This window comes from Oncorhynchus gorbuscha, linkage group LG06, assembly GCF_021184085.1.
Source record: "Oncorhynchus gorbuscha isolate QuinsamMale2020 ecotype Even-year linkage group LG06, OgorEven_v1.0, whole genome shotgun sequence".
Classification (NCBI taxonomy): Eukaryota; Metazoa; Chordata; class Actinopteri; order Salmoniformes; family Salmonidae; genus Oncorhynchus; species Oncorhynchus gorbuscha.
This window is the reverse complement of record NC_060178.1, coordinates 24,383,273-24,399,223: the sequence shown is the minus strand read 5'-3', so window position 1 is coordinate 24,399,223 and position 15,951 is coordinate 24,383,273.

Here is a 15,951-nt window from a genome sequence, read left to right as displayed (position 1 = left end):
ACAAAAAACTCCCTGATGCTTCTCTTTGGTGAGGTGACAGTCAGGATGCAAGTGGTTAATAAATAAACAGAACAAGAACAACCCACTAACATAGAACAGAGTCAATAACACCTGAGGAAACACCCAAGGGGAGTGACGCGTATAGGGAAGGTAATCAAGGAGGTGATGGAGTCCAGGTGAGTGTCATGAGACAGAGTCAATAACACCTGAGGAAAGAACCAAGGGGAGTGACACATATAGGGAAGGTAATCAAGGAGGTGATGGAGTCCAGGTGAGTGTCATGAAGCGCTGGTGCGCGTGATGATGGTGACAGGTGTGCGTAATAATCAGTAGCCTGGTAACCTAGAGGCCAGAGAGGGAGTATATGTGACACAGTTTACGTGACAAAACAATAAAGTATAGTGTAGAGAATCATTGTATGAGCTGTGAAATATTTATTTCGTAACAAACAATAATGGCATTTTCAGCTTTTTTTTCAGCCCCCTTTTTCCTCCAAACATAACAATTGTCATTATGGCCAAACAGTTCTATTTTTGATTCATCAGACCAGAGGACATTTCTCCAAAAAGTACAACCTTTGTCCCCATGTGCAGTTGCAAACAGTAGTCTGACTTTTTTTATGGTGGTTTTTGAGCAGTGGCTTCTTCCTTGCAATCTTACAGTATTTTCTCTTTACACAAAGTCCGAACAGTAGGCTAAATTAACAGGGGCACATAAGCAGACAATGAAAGCTCTTACAATGGGGGAAGTTAAGCAGGCATTGAAACCTGTTACAATTCAATGATGACATTTCTCTAAAACAGGCTATAGAACAGTAGGATAAGTTCTAAGAGGGAAAGGGACCACATTCTTAGGGGGAGACACAGGCTTCTAACTGCTTACTCCACAACATACCGTTAGTATTACTTTCTTAGCTACAGTATACATATCTCCCTGGCATATTACATCACTTATAAGGCAGTATACTAGACATATTTATGGACTCACCATTGCTGAACAGGAAGTTGGGATGGCGTTCCTTCTTGTGGGCAAACTTCTCAATTACTTTGTCTTCAAAGTCTGTCATTCTCTGAATGAAGTCATGCTGGATTGACAGCACGACCAACGCAATTAGCCTTTTCTGGCCCATGGAGTTGCATGTGAAGGTTTTTATCCTTTTAAGGGTGGAAAAGTTTCTCTCTGACTCCGCGGTTGTCATCGGAGTGGTGATGATGATTTTGAGAAGAGAGACTGTCTCAGACAAGGCTTCCTGCAGGTTATTCTTGTAGAGCGATTTCAATAAAGAAGGTGCTGTCTTTCCAGTGTGCAGCTCAGGATGCCGGTAGTGTGGACAGCTCCGTTTTCATCTTTTCCTGGTTGCCCACAGGCCCTAGCTTGGTAGCACACTGGAGTTCCGACTTGGTTCAGTAGCATCAATGTCCTTTGGCCAGTGCATTAGTTTGCTCGTGAATTTTCACCTTGAGGTTGTTGATTGCTCTGGAGATTCCTGCTGCATCAATGGCTTGTTTCTGCATTATGTTGTACAAAACATTCACCTCTGGTATGACAAAGGAAAATAACTCGGGCAGTTACAGAAATGTGGGACCCTTGAGTTTCATGGACAGGTCACAAGCCTCGCTGATGGTGATCTCATCCCATCCAGGCTGTGTGCAGATGTCCTCCATGCACTGGGCCAGTGCCTCATGGTCCGCCCACACAGCAATGATGGCTCTGCTTTTGAAGTTCCATCGTGTACCCGGTGGCCTGGGAGCCTGTCTGTTTCGTTGATTCTGCGAGAGCGGAGAATCTTTTGGGTGGGCCCGTGAAAAATGTGGTAAAGGAGAATAGGTCTGCAAAAACCAACTTTAAGCACGCCACTCTCCCTGCACAAAGTTGTTGAAGTGTTAGATTCAGTTGGTGTGCGCAACAGTGCACAAATTGCCTGTTTGGGTAAGTCTCCTTCAGTAGCGTTTGGATACCACGTACATTACCACTCATCACCGCTGCCCCGTCATAGGTTTGTGCAATCAGTTTCTCCTTGACATTCAGTGGCGCTAGGACTTGTTTGATGGTGTTGGAGAGGCCAACACCAGTTTTGTCCTTCACCTCTACAAACTCCATAAACCTCTCACACACACTGTTGTCTGGTAACATGTAGCTCAGCACTATTACCATCTGTGATTTACAGGAGACGTCAGTTGTCTCGTCTGCCTGTATAGACGCAAAAGAAGTCTCAGACACTTCCTTAGCTATAGCTTCTCTGTACACTTCATAAAAACGATCCAAAAGTTTGTTTTGGATCATACTTGATGTACCCTTAAACATTGGTTGGTCGTCATAATGCCTTTGTAGCCTGTAATCTCCATCACGCATGTCCAACTCACACTGCTTCCTCTTGACTTTCTCCATGCTATGGTGGGAAATACATGTAGCTAAATAACTTGGCATACTATACACATTTTAGAAAGATAACCCCATCTGAATATGTGTAAACAATTACAATTCAAAGCTAATTAGGCATTGAAAAGTGAAGATGAAAGGTTTCCCAATAAATCCATTCAGCGACGGAGAGGATGGAGAAGAACTACAAGAAGAGCTTTTGGGGGCAGTGAGAGAAGGAGACCCTGTCACAGCTGGTGAGCAAAGTTTAGTTTCACACAATATCTGTTACTTTACCTACTTGGAAAGAATAACTTTTCTCTCAGTGTATGATTACAAACATTTATCCTTCATGATTTTTTATTTTTACCCAACATGCTCTATTTGTCACTTTTGTTTTAGCTTAACTTAACAGGAAAAAGCCTCCAGACATTGACTGCTGTGATCCCTTGGGTATTACCCTACTGCACTGTTCTGCCTAACATGGTCAAAAGCTATGTGCCCTGAAACTGCTAAACAATTGTGCTAGAGCCAACACCAAGAACAAGAATGGTAAAGATCGGCTCAGAATCAATGAATGACAGGGTGTGTGTGAGACGGGTTGCTTAGAAGCTACATGCTGTTTGTTTTAACATCCATGTTCTAGTGTAGTGTTCTGTATGATGACTCCTTTTCTCTGATTTGTGCACCAACGACACAGAGATTAAGCCGATCCTGGAAGGCAATTTTCAGAAAGTGGGTTCCCATTGCTTGGAAGGCAGCTATGGTTTGTCCTTTATTTAAAGGTGGAGGTCAAGCTGATCCTATCAGTTTTAGGCTTATTTCTATTTTGCCCTGCTTATCAAAAGTGTTGGAAAAACTTGTCAATAATCAACTGACTGGCTTTCTTGATGTCTATAGTATTCTCTCTGGTATGCAATCTGGTTTCCGTTCAGGTTATGGATGTGTCACTGCAACCTTAAAGGTCCTCAATGATGTCACCATGGTCCTTGATTCTAAGCAACATTGTGCTGCTATTTTTATTGACTTGGCCAAAGCTTTTGATACGGTAGACCATTAAATTCTTGTGGGCCGGTTAAGGAATGTTGTTGTCTCTGAGGGGTCTTTTGCCTGGTTTGCTAACTACCTCTCTCAAAGAGCAGTGTATAAAGTCAGAAAGTCTGCTGTCTCAGCCACTATCTGTCACCAAGGGAGTACTCCAAGGCTCAATCCTGGGCCCCACGCTTTCTCAATTTACATAAACAACAGAGCTCAGTCAGTAGGAAGCTCTCTCATCCATTTATATGCAGATGATACAGTCTTACACTCAGCTGGCTCCTCCCTGGATTTTGTGTTAAATGCTCTACAACAAAGCTTTCTTAGTGTCCAAAAGCTTTCTCTAACCTTAACCTTGTTCTGAATACCTCCAAAACAAAGGTCATGTGGTTTGGTAAGAAGAATGCCCTGTCCCCATAGGTGTGATTACTACCTCTGAGGGTTTAGAGCTTGAGGTAGTCACCTCATACAAGTACTTGGGAGGGTGGCTAGACGGTACACTGTTCTTCTCTCAGCACACATAAAAGCTGCAGGCTAAAGTTAACTCTAGACTTGGTTTCCTCTATCGTAATCGTTCCTCTTTCACCCCAGCTGCCAAACTAACCCTGATTCAGATGAGCATCCTACTCATGCTAGATTTGTATTTTTTTTATTTTACCTTTATTTAACTAGGCAAGTCAGTTAAGAGCAAATTATTATTTTCAATGACAGCCTAGGAACAGTGTGTTAACTGCCTGTTCAGGGGCAGAACAACAGATGTGTACCTTGTCAGCTCTGGGATTTGAACTTGCTAGGCAAGCCTAGTAGAGACATCGTTTATAGGTCGGCAGGTAAGGGTGCTCTCGAGCAGCTATATGTTCTTCACCATTCGGCCATCAGATTTGCCGATGCTTCTTATAGGACACATCACTGCACTATATCCCTCTGTAAACTGGTCATGTCTGTATACTTGTCACAAGACCCACTGGTTAATGCTTATTTATTAAACCCTCTTATGCCTCTGAGATATCTACTGCAGCCCTCATCCTCCACATACAACACCTGTTCTGCCAGTCACATTCTGATAAAGGTCCCCAAAGCACACACATCCCTGGGTCGCTCCTCTTTTCAGTTCGCTGCAGCTAGCGACTGGAACGAGCTGCAACAAACACTCAAACTGGACAGTTTAATCTCAAACTCTTCATTCAAAGACTCAATCATGGACACTCTTACTGACAGTTGTGGCTGCTTTCCGTGATGTATTGTTGTCGCTACCTTCTTGCCCTTTGTGCTGTTGTCTGTGCCCAATAATGTTTGTACCATGTTTTGTGCTGCTACCATGTTGTGTTGCTACAATGTTGTTGTCATGTTGTGTTGCTACCATGCAGTGTTGCCATGTGTTGCTGCTTTGCTATGTTGTTGTCTTAGGTCTCTCTTTATGTAGTGTTGTCTCTCTTGTCGTGATGTGTGTTTAGCCCTATATTTATGTTATTTTAATTACATTTTTGACATTTTCAATCCCAGCCCCCATCCCCGCAGGAGGTCTATTGCCTTTTGGTAGGTCATCATCATAAAGAATAATTTGTTCTTAACTCACTTGCCTTGTTAAATAAAGGTTAAATAAATAAATAAATAAAAATTAAGGACACCCTAGATCCACCATAATCAATAGGCTGACTGCAGGCCAGATCTAGACCCAGAATGCGGTCAATACTGTCGAATAAATTGAATAAATGTTGCATTATATTTTTTGGGAACCCTGGTATCCTATAAACACACATAAGATATAGCAACACATGTGGAATTGCAGAAAAAAAAGTAAAACTGCTAAATGTTCTCTCCGCCAACGAAAGGGGTGTGAATAGTTTGGGGACACATGGTTTGCGAGGTGGGGATTCTTTACTACGCCAATAAATGACAATATCCATCCAGACCTTTGCCACCTTGGATGTGTGTATGACCGGACCTTCTCAAAACCCTATTGACAAACAGAATTTGAGAAGCCCTGCCCTAGACCCACACTAGATTATTATACCTAGTGTGTTTCTTTCTCTCTGCCTCCTAAGGTTGGAGCTGCCAATGTCCAAAGACAAGGCTGTAAGCCTCTAGCCCAAGCCCACTGTTTGGTAGGCCATGATTTTTCTCTCATCAGATTGAACATTGGGGCTGTATTTACTGGAATAGTAGTGTAGATTACGACAAATTTAGTAGAGGCTGCTGGGGAGGACTGCTCATAATAATAGCTGGAGTGGAGTCAATGGAATGGCATCCTACATATCAAAGATGTGGCTTCCGTGTGGTTGACACCAATCCATTGGCTCAATTCCAGCCAGTATTATAAGCCATCCTCCCCTCAGCAGCCTCTACTGGACACATTGTGTTTTACTATTTATTTTTTAGATTAAAGTCAGAGACAGCTGCTTTTTCACCCTCAAGTGCATCATTTCAAAGAGTACTCCGTGAATGACAACAATAAAATTGAGATGTGGTTTGTTTTTCATAGCTTTTGTAAGTATGAAAAAACAGAAGCAAAGGAACATCCTTTTTTGTTCAAACAAAAACATACTGTTTTCTGTTAAAAAAATACCAACCAGTTGATGAACATAGCCTACATTTGAACAAACCTACACACACTCTCTTTCTACACACACACACACACGCAACAAACAACGCTATTCTCATAACTTCTCATTTGCTTCCTGTCATGAGTCATGTGAGAGCCCAGTTATTAGCCTAAGAGCAGAACATGAAGCAGCACAGTACAGTGCAGTACATCATGCAGCTCAGATGAGTGTGGCTGGACGCTATGGAGGAATACACTGCCTACAGCACACACTACTGCTCTCAGTTGCAGGGCAGCGAGGAGGACGAGGAAGAAGTCATGAGTGTGGGAGAGCTGACAGAATCACTACAGGTGACATACCAGTCGACAACCTCTTTACCTTCATCTGGTATCTCTCCTCAACCTTCCCCATCCCCCTGAATGTTCTCCTCAACCTTCCCCATCCCCCTGAATGTTCTCCTCAACCTTCCCCATCCCCCTGAATGTTCTACTCAACCTTCCCCATCCCCCTGAATGTTCTACTCAACCTTCCCCATCCCCCTGAATGTTCTACTCAACCTTCCCCATCCCCCTGAATGTTCTCCTCAACCTTCCCCATCCCCCTGAATGTTCTACTCAACCTTCCCCATCCCCCTGAATGTTCTACTCAACCTTCCCCATCCCCCTGAATGTTCTACTCAACCTTCCCCATCCCCCTGAATGTTCATCTCAACCTTCCCCATCCCCCTGAATGTCCTCCTTCTGCAATAGATCTGTGTATTCTCTCTTATTCTTTTACATGTAACAGGGAATTTTAAGATCCTTAAAAGTCATGGTTCACTTACACTACACTACTACAGTTTGGGGTCACTTAGAAATGTCCTTGTTTTTGAAAGAAAAGCAATGTATGTTAGCACAGCTGAAAACTGTTGTCCTGATTAAAGAAGCAATAAACTGTCCTTCTTCAGACTAGCTGAGTATCTGGAGCATCAGCATTTGTGGGTTTGATTACAGGCTCAAAATGTCCAGAAACAAAGAACTTACTTCTGAAACTCGTCAGTCTATTCTTGTTCTGAGAAATTAAGGCTATTCTATGAGAGAAATTGCAAAGAAACTGAAGATCTTGTACAATGCTGTGTACTAATCCCTTCACAGAACAGCGCAAACTGTTCTTTCTGTTCTTTCTCCCTCTCCCTCCTCCTCCCTGGCAGTCAGCTGAAGCTTGTCACCAGAAGCTGGAGCAGGAAGTTAGAGCATTCCTCTCCTTGGTGAAGGAAGATGGACTTCCAGAGAGTAAAGCCTTTTCTTTCATAGGAACTCCATTTCTACAGATGTGTAGTACAATACCCTCATTCATAGCATAAATGTTAAATGTAATTGTGCTTTTTAAAATATTGCACTTACAACAGAAGCTCATGCCTAAACCCGATTGACCTACACTGAGTGTACAAACCATTAGGAATACCTGCTCTTTCCATGACAGACTGACCAGGTTAATACAGGTGAAAGCTATGATCCCTTATTGATGTCACTTGTTTAATACACTTCAATCAGTGCAGAAGAAGGGGAGGAGACGGGTTAAAGAAGGATGTTTAAGCCTTGAGACAATTGAGACATAGAGTGTGTGCCATTCAGAGGGCGAATGGGCAAGACAAAAGATTTAAGCACCTTTGAATGGGGGAAGCATTGGAGTCAACATGGTCCAGCATCCCTGTGGAATGCTTTGGACACCTTGTAGAGTCCATGCCCTGACAAATTGAGGCTATTCCGAGGGCAAAAGGGGGTGCACAACGCAATATTAGGAAGGAGTTCCTAATGTTTTGTACACTCGGTGTATCTCCAGGGGAAGACTAGGATGGTGTAACAGTGGCTTGAATTTAGTCTGAATTCAGACCACAAGGCTTTAGTGGTAAATTTGATGTTACTGTTACAAACACTATTTAACTGTTCTCTCAGAACAAAGCTAAAATATCCTGTGGCCTTGCTTGTACCCTCAGAGCTACCGCTCATGATGCTGCAGAAGATGAGGGAGGTGTGTGAGCTGTCCAGTGAAACTTGCTGGAATCTCAACCACTGCCTCGGCCTCTTCTCCAGACAGGATGGGGTTTGTCACTTCTCTTCTGTGTCTACTGATGCCTTTTTTTCCACAGCAACACTACTGTCTCCAGTGATTATGTTAAGTTTTTGGTGAGTTTTCATTGCAATGGCTGATACTGATGACTTGTGAAGAGCAGAACCAGCAATCTCTGTATAATCAAAAGAGATGCTTTGTGAGAAGGCATGTTCACAGTTAGCCAGTGTTATGCAAATGCAACCCTGAAAGTCCCAGCGGCTTTGCCTTGGCCCCAAATCAGAGCAGGTCCATCGAGTTCATGGCCCAGTGAGCTGGGCCGTGGCGGTGGAAACAGAAGCCTGAGGCTTTTTGTAAAAACCCAGGGAAAATCCTCAGTGGAAATTCGCCATAGACTTAGTCTTTACTACCGATACACACAAACACACATACTGAGCAAGGCTGTGCCTTTGGCAGGTAGTTTATTAATGCAGAGGGGTTTATGGGAGACAAAGGGGACGGAACAGGGATGGAGCCGTGAGAAGTGTTTTTTATGGTGATGTTTACAATCAGCTGGGAAATCTCTCCAACACACAAGCATGTAAAGACAAACAAACAGTAACTCATATATTCACAAAGTCACTTGATTAAAGAGGATACACTGAAGAGAAAGACAGTGCACTCAGAAAGTATTCGGACACCTTGACCTTTTCCACATTTTGTTACGTTACAGCCTTATTCTAAAATGGATTAAACAGTTTTTCCCTCCTCAGTCGACACACAATAACCCATAATGACGAGGCAAACTGTTTTTGGGACATTTTTGCAAATGTATTAAAAATTAAAAACGGAAATACTACAATTACAGAACTATTCAGACCCTTTACTCAGTACTTTGTTGAAGCACCTTTGTCAGCGATTACAGCCTTGAGTCTCATTGGGTATGACTCTACAAGCTTGGCACACCTGTATTTGGGGAGTTTCTCCCATTCTTCTCTGCAGATCCCTTCAAGCTCTCTCAGGTTGGGCGGAGAGCATTGCTACACAGCTAATTTCAGGTCTCTCCAGAGATGTTCGATCAGGTTCAAATCTGGCTGGGCCACTCAAGGATATTCAGAGACTTGTCCCGAAGCCAATCCTGCATTGTCTTGGCTGTGTACTTAGGGTCGTTGTCATGTTGGAAGGTGAACCTTCGCCCCAGTCTGAGGTTCTGAGCGCTCTGGAGCAGGTTTGTATCTCTCAGTACTTTGCTCCGTTCATCTTCCCTCGATTTTCACTTGTCTCCCAGTCCCTGCCATTGAAAAACATCCTCATAGCATGATACTGCCACCACCATGCTTCACCGTAGGGATGGTGCCAAGTTTCCTCCAGACGTGACGCTTGACATTCAGGCCAAAAATCTTGGTTTCATCAGACCAGAGAATCTTTTACTCATGGTCTGAGAGTCCTTCAGGTGCCTTTTGGCAAACTCCAAGCAGGTTGTCGTGCCTTTTACGGAGGAGGGGCTTCTATTCAGACACTTTTCCATAAAGGCCTGATCGGTGGAGTGCTGCAGAGAGGGTTGTTGTTCTGGAAGGTTCTCCCATCTCCACAGTGGAACTCTGGAGCTCTGTCAGAGTGACCATCGGGCTCTTGGTCACTTCCCTGACCAAGGCCCTTCTCCCCGATTGCTCAGTTTTGCTGGGCGGACAGCTCTAGGAAGAGTCTTAGTGGTTCCAAACTTCTTCCATTTAAGAATGATGGAGGCCACTGTGTTCTTGTAGACCTTCAATGCTGCAGACCTCAGATTTGTGCCTCGACACAATCCTGTTTCAGAGTTCTACGGATAATTACTTTGACCTCATGGCTTGGTTTTTGCTTTGACTTGCACTGTCAACTGTGGGACACTATATAGACAGGTGTGTACCTTTCCAAATCATGTCCATTCAATTGAATTTACCACAGGTGGACTCTAATCAAGTTGTAAAAACATCTCAAGGATGATAAAGGAAACAGGATGCACCTGAGCTCAATTTTGAGTCTCATAGCAAAGGGTCTGAATACTTATGTAAATAAGGTATTTCTGTTTTTATTTTTAATACATTTGCACAAACATCAAAACCGGTTTTGGCTTTGTCATTATAGGGTATTGTGTGTAGATTGATGAGGAAAATGTTTAATTTAATACATTTAAGAATAAGGCTGTAACCTAGCAAAATGTGTTAAAAGTGAAGAGGCCTGAATACTTTCCATGTGCACTGTGTTGCGATTTTCACGATTCAATATGTATTGCGATTTGATTTTCCAAACACATTGCTCACCAAATATCTGCTGACTGACTGCATCCCTTCTTATTTTTTAAAGAAACATTAATATGTTGTAAATCCCAAATCATTTGCATAGTCAACTTACACACAGCTCTGACACACACACTTATCCCACCAGACATGCCACCAGGGGTCGTTTAACTGTCCCCAAATCCAGAACAAATTCAAGAAAGCATACAGTATTATATAGAGCCATTATTGCATGGAACTCCGTTCCATCTCATATTGCTCAAATTAACAGCAAACCTGGTTTCAAAAAACAGATAAAGCAGCACCTCACAGCGCAACGCCTCTCCCCTATTTGACCTAGATAGTTTTTGTGTATGTTTTGATATATATGCTCCATGTGTCTTATTTAAAAATGTATATAGTTCTGTCCTTGAGATGTTCTTGTCTATTTTTGTTCTTTATTATGTCCGGTTTCATATTTCGTTTGGACCCCTGGAAGAGTAGCTCCTGCTTTTGGAACAGCTAATGGGGATCCTAATAACATACCAAAATACCAAAAGTATCATCAGCAAACTTGATGGTGGTGTTGAAGTCTTGCACAGTCACGCAATCGTGGGTGACAGGGAAAAATATGGTGATATGAGGATGTTCAGTGGTGAGAAGTGAGAGAAGATGGAGCTAGATTAAAGTTGTCCAACGTTCTGTTAATGTTTTCACCGATAAAGCATTCAGTCTCAATACAGTTTTCTGCTCCCAAAACTAGAATCGGTTAAGGAAAGAGTGCACTAAGTTTTGTAGACTAGACCCTTTCAAAAAATGCTGCTGTTTAGAAGGAGTACAAGGCCGAATTAAGTTATTGCACACAGAAAATATATATATACCTTTTTTATTTTTTTAAATGTGCCACTAGGATTTCACTAGCTCGTGCTTGGCTCTGCCCTCCTTGCTTGTTCTACCCACTATGCTTCATTTGCTCCCAAAGGAAATTACGTCGAAGAGATCTCTTGGGTTAGTTACCAGTATCTTTGCTAACAAAGCTAGCTAGTGTTGTGTCTCTAGTATTGGTTAAATGAGATGACATGCTATTTTCAAATCAATTACCTAACGTTGATTATTTGATTAAATGAATTTGGCAGTAACTACTCATTAGGAATCCGGGGCACCATGGAAGTATTAGTTTATTTAGAGCTGCATATTCACAGGATGGATCATACATCGATTACTAATCATGTCATAAAAGAAAAAGTCCCTAGCAGGTGAAACCGATATCACGGCTGGTTACACAAAGAAAGGGGGTTGGGTTTGAATGAAAGAGCGGGAACACTGAGGTACAAAGGAGATTGGGTCTCTATCGGACCTTGAAAAGCTATGCTAATGTAAATACAGAATCTCATGCATTCTAATAACTGCCCATTTGGAAAAGATAAATGCTAAATATATATTTACACTGAGCTGCGCTTCGATAGATGGGTCGAAGATGGAAGACTGGTTTGCCCAGCAGAGATTGCCCTTGTCCTTTGTAGAATCTGTCTGGTTGTAGTGTTGTAGGGCGGATACGTTGTACCCTGTCGTTCTGATTAGGAGATGGTCTGTCCTTTCCTAGACCACGTACGTTTACAGCTGCAGCTGATAACTCGACTTCTAGGATGTATCACGTCTTCTTTAGTGAATAAGAGTTCAAAGTTCATACCATTTTGCCATAATCAGCTCTCACTGAATTCTGTCTGGTCTGGTAGAAATTCATCCTTCCAGCATGGTGATTGTCATCTACGCGTTGAAATGAGCCTTTTTAAACGTATGGACACTAGTCCTCATGTCGTTGGGAATTAAAGTTAATTTCGTTAGGTTGTTAATATCTAACACCAGTCCTCATGTCGTCGGAACTAAAGTTGACTTGCGTCAACAGGCTTTTGTAGTGGGGGAGAGAAGGGCTTGTTTCATAGATCTCAACCAATGTCTGTTCATTTGGCCACGTGTCCACTGAGTGAGCATAGTTTACTATTTGAAAACAATTCTCTGATTTAGAAGCTAAAATTACATTTAATCTTTTCACAAATAGTTTCATATTTAAACATTTCAATTGCACAACAATTCCATGTGAATCTGATAAGTACAATGTGCAGACTTTCCAAGATGCAATTTATGTTTTCCTATCATCAGATGTAATGTCCCATACACCAACTGATCTGACATCATATTCTTTAAGTACCAACGGACACTTTCAACTGGTTGGATTACAGAAATGTTGGACCTTTCCCCAACCTTTTGATGTTAACATACTCTCTCTCTCTATGTTAACAAATGGCTTTCCAAGAGTCGATTCTGTAGGGTGGAGAGAAAAGGGGGAAATATATTTATGGGGGCTCATTACAACAGGGCATGGTCATGACACTAGCTTCCCTTTGAGATGGGCTCTAGCCTAGCAGTGCGAGCTAGCTTCCCTTTGAGATGGGCTCTAGCCTAGCAGTGCGAGCTAGCTTCCCTTTGAGATGGGCTCTAGCCTAGCAGTGCGAGCTAGCTTCCCCTTGAGATGGGCTCTACAGCCTTGCAGCATTAGCTTTCTTCCACTTGAGATGGGTTCTACAACCTAGCAGCGTTAGCTAACTGCCCCTTGAGTGGAGGAGGTTGTTGAGCCACTGTACAGCATGAAACTGACCAGCAGTCATGACCTTGGTATGCTCTCTCATACAATAGTGTACATGGACCTGAGGGTGAACTATTAATGGGGCATAGTTTGATATACTAATGTGTCCAAATGCATTTACATCATACTGTAGATTATATCTGATGTTTTGATTCGCAAACTGTTTGTGTTTGTGTGAGGTGGCGTGTCAGGTGGGGTATGTATGTCTGTATGACACTGTATGCAAATAGATTTTACAAGGGGTTAGGCAATTTCAACACACAAATGCTTCTTCAAAAGACTACAAGAGTAGTGGTCAATTTCTCCTCAACCCTCAACCATGAAAGACTGTCATGCATATTGTTGATGTTAATTCTCTGTGTGCAGTTAAGGGCAAGGTGTGGTGCTTTGTTTTGTGCCAACTGCTGCTTTGCTTGGTCTTCCTTTGCTGCACCTGACCATATTAACGGACATCAAAACAAGATCAAAGCCTGAACTAGTACAGTTGATCTTTGTGCCAAAAATGCAGGACATATTTTTATAACAGACATACCTCTCCCCATCTTCACAACAACTTTGTCAATGTGACAATAGTGACTGCCTGATGGTAATTCTCTGTAGAACTACATCTGCCATTACTTCCTGATTCGAAGTGTGACTGTTTCACTGTGTCTTACTGCTACTGCATCTTATGGTTGTAGATGTTGTAGTATGATGACAAGGGTGATACTACCATTTCAGTATGACTTCACATGTGATTGGGAATTGGTGATGCTATTACAGTGTTACAGGGACTAACGATGACAATAGCTTGTTGGATAGAAATTTAGTATGATTTCATGGATGAATCTGTAGTTTCATTACTTCCGCTTGAATTTTGTCTCCATTTACTGGGGAACCCTCACCAACCCTCACCAAAGTGAGGGATCATAATAACATAAGATCCCTGGTTATCATATGATGTTGAATATGCTATGTATAAATATTCTAAGATTGTGCAATCATCAGAGCCACATCCTATGCAATCTCCCGTTATTAAACTGTTCAGCAGTTACATTCCATTACATTCAGGCTTTTAGTTATTGACGCTGAATGTTTCAGTGGAGATCTAGAAATGTACGCTTGTTTTCTACAAAGTCCTCAGAGACATCTGGGTGTTTGTCTATATGATACCTTACGTCATCTTTAAGAAAGGTGAATGAGCTGCCCTCACCAGAAACCCTGTCTGTTGAAAATGAATACACTTTTTGGGTTCAAATATCTGGCTTTATGCAGAGAAGTACTAGCTATGCCACAGTGTTTCAATGGATGAAAGAAATGCAGCTTTTGCAAAGGAGAAGGCGTGTGGTTATGAGGTACAGTACCAGTCAAATGTTTGGACACACCTACTCATTCCAGGATTTATCTTCATTTGTATTATTTTCTACATTGCAGAATAATAGTGAAGACATCAAACTATGAAATAACATGTATGGAATCATGTAGTAACCAAAAACATGTTAAACAAATCCAAATATATTTTATGTTTGAGATTTTTCAAAGTAGCCACCATTTGCACACTTTTGGCATTCTCTCAACCAGCTACATGAGGTAGTCACCTGGAATGAATTCCACTTAACAGGTGTGCCTTGATAAAAGTTAAGTTGTGGAATTTCTTTCCTTCTAAATGTGTTTGAGCAAATCAGTTGTGTTGTGGCAAGGTAGGGGTGGTATATAGAAGATATCCCTATTTGGTTAAAGACCAAGTCCAAATTATGGCATGAACCACTCAAATAAGCAAAGAGAAACAACAGTCATGAAGGTCAGTCAATTCGGAAAAGTTCTAACTTTGAAAGCTTCTTCAAGTGCAGTTGCAAAAACCATAACATGCTATGATGAAACTGGCTCTCATGAGGACCACCACAGGAAAGGAAGACCCAGAGTTACCTCTGCTGCAGAGGATAAGTTCATTAGAGTAACCAGCCTCAGAAATTGCAGCCCAAATAAATGCTTGACAGAGTTCAAGTAACAGACGCATCTCATCATCAACTGTTCAGAGGAGACTGTGTGAATCAGGCCTTCATGGTTGAATTGCTGCAAAGAAACCACTACTAAAGGACACCAATAAGAAGAAGAGACTTGCTTGGGCCAAGAAAGATGAGCAATGGACATTAGGCCGGTGGAAATCTGTCCTTTGGTCTGATGAGTCCAAATTGTGAGATGCAGAGTAGGTGAACGGATTATTTCCGCAATGTGTGGTTCCCACCGTGAAGCATGGAGGAAGAGGTGTGATGGTACGGGGGTGCTTTACTGGTGACACTGTCAGTGACTTATTTAGAATTTCAAGGTACGCTTAACCATCATGGCTACCACAGCATTCTGCACGACACGCTATCCCATCTACTTTGCGCTTAGTGGGACTATCATTTGTTTTTCAACAGGACAATTACCCAACACACCTCCAGGCTGTGTAAGGGCTATTTGACCAAGAATGAGAGTGAGTGCCTCGTGGAGTGCTGCATTAGATGACCTGGTCTCCACAATCACCCGACCTCAACCCAATTGAGATGATTTGGGGTGCAGAATGAAGGAAAAGCAGCCAAGATATGCTCAGCATGTGGGAAATCCTTCAAAACGGTTGGAAAAGCATTCCAGGTGAAGCTGGTTGAGAGAATGCCAGGAGCGTGCAAAGTTGTCATCAAGGCAAAGGGTAGCTATTTTGAAGAATCTCAAATATAAAATATATTTGGATTTGTTTAACACTTTTTTGGTTACTAGATGATTCCATATGTGTTATTTCATAGTGTTGATGTCTTGCTATTATTCTACAATCTAGAAAATTATCCAAATAAAGAACAACCCTTGAATGAGTAGTTGTGTCCAAACTTTTGACTGGTACTGTATATCTTTTTATATTTCTACAGAAGATCAAGTAGTCTATTTGGAAATTTCCTTGCCTATTGTAGTTATCTGATCTCCTCTCCGCCATGAGGATCGTTCTCTGGATGGCCATTTGAGACGGCAGGTTTAAGGCACCTGTCCTCCACTACAGCTAAACGTGTATTGTTCCTGTGATGTCTGTCTGCTGATCTGAGCACAGTAACAAGAGGGGATCAGTCAGTATGCTGCT